The 1,655-nt window shown below is 52.8% G+C and overlaps 1 protein-coding gene across 2 annotated transcripts in view; it reads left to right on the plus strand.

The window, feature by feature from the left end:
• LOC107601670 (aromatic-L-amino-acid decarboxylase-like) overlaps nucleotides 1–1,655 on the plus strand; it is a 40,991-nt gene that overhangs the window by 19,390 nt on the left and 19,946 nt on the right. The gene's annotated exons all lie outside the window — the stretch shown is intronic.

The following is a 1,655-nucleotide window of genomic DNA, read 5'->3' on the forward strand; positions in this document are numbered from 1 at the left end:
TGAGGATTGACTCGATTCGAGCAGGAGACAGACGTGCCTGCATCGAGGTTGAGTCCCACACCACGCCTAAATAAGTGGTTCTCTGTAGTGGAGAAAGAACACTCTTCTTGGCATTTAGTCTTAACCCCAGCTCTCTCATATGGGCAAGGACAACATCTCTATGCCGAGCCGCCATCTGCTCCGATTGAGCTAGTATTAACCAATCGTCGATGTAATTGAGTATGTGGATGCCCTGGAGTCGCAGAGGAGCCAGAGCAGCATCCACACACTTCGTGAAAGTGCGGGGTGAGAGTGACAGGCCAAAGGGAAGAACTCAATATTGGTATGCTTCGCCCCCCAAAAGCAAACCTTAGGAACTTCCAGTGTTGAGGGAGGATGGAAACATGGAAATAAGGGTCTTTGAGATTTATCATAACAAACCAGTCCTCGGACTGGATTTGAGATACTATCTGCTTGATAGTGAGCATTTTGAACCGAAGCCGTTTGATAGCGCGGTTCAAAAGACGGAGATCTAAGATCGGACGCAATCCCCCATCCTTCTACGGAATGATGAATTAACGGCTGTAGAACCCGGACACTCTCTCTCGAGAGAGAGAGGCGGAACACGTTCTATGGCCCCCTTCCTCAAGAGAGTATCTACTTCTTGTTCCATTACCAGAGCTTGCTCGGGGCCCACTAGTGTGGGGATGACCCCATTGAAACGAGGCGGACGAGAACCAAACTGGATTCTGTAACCTTACTCTACAATCTGCAGGACCCATTTTGAGATATTTGGTATAAGTTTCCACGCTACCAGAAAATCTACTAAGGGAACCAGCCTCTCGAGGCTGGCCTCTGGTATTATTAGAGGAGCCAGTTCGGTTCCCTGAAGCGGATGACCGGCAGGGAACGACCGACCTGACTGCTGTAGCACCCTCACTTGAGGGGGCGAGCTCTCCCATGCCGTACCGTTGCCGGGCGGCAGCTGAGATTTTCGTTCGTCGGAGCTCACTGAGCCCTGTAAATAGGCTGTATATACGGGATGAGTACGGTTTCTCCCACGATCTTGACACCTCAGCATGGAGATCAGGGGAAAACGGAAGGCCCCCGTCGTGAAGGCTGTGATCTGGATTCAGAAAACGGTCCTGTTTCTAGGCTGGCCAAACTATATTTTATTTTGGCGACTGCACAAAACACACCCCATAACCACGAATCACACCTCATACGCGAGGGACTGTGGTGGCGAGTCCACAGTCTCCTCTGTCTCGACACTCATCACATCCACCTCCTCGGAGGAAGATAGATGAAGCGTCTGGCTCTCTCTCTCTGGGGGGTGGAAAGAAACCGCAGAGCAGGCTTCCGAACACTGAGAGAGAGCCGCGGATTTAGCGGGTGAGGACCGAGAAAAGGACGAGCCTGTCTCGGATCCCTACGCTAAATCCACTTGCGATCCCCACGACAACAGTCTGCGCTGTGCTTCGGCAACAGCGGGACCGCTGCCTGCAGGATCGCGAGCCTGGCCGCTCTCATCAAACATGGCCAGGTGAGAGCGGAGCGTGCGCAGCGAGAGCAGCTCGCAGTCATGACAATCAGCCCCCTCAAGAGCTGACCGTGCATGCTCCGCTCCCAAACAAACGACACACAAATCGTGTGTATCCCCTGCCGCCAGATATCGT

The sequence above is a fragment of the Sinocyclocheilus grahami genome, unplaced genomic scaffold (assembly GCF_001515645.1).
Source record: "Sinocyclocheilus grahami isolate Dianchi unplaced genomic scaffold, SAMN03320097.WGS_v1.1 scaffold310.1, whole genome shotgun sequence".
Taxonomy (NCBI): domain Eukaryota; kingdom Metazoa; phylum Chordata; class Actinopteri; order Cypriniformes; family Cyprinidae; genus Sinocyclocheilus; species Sinocyclocheilus grahami.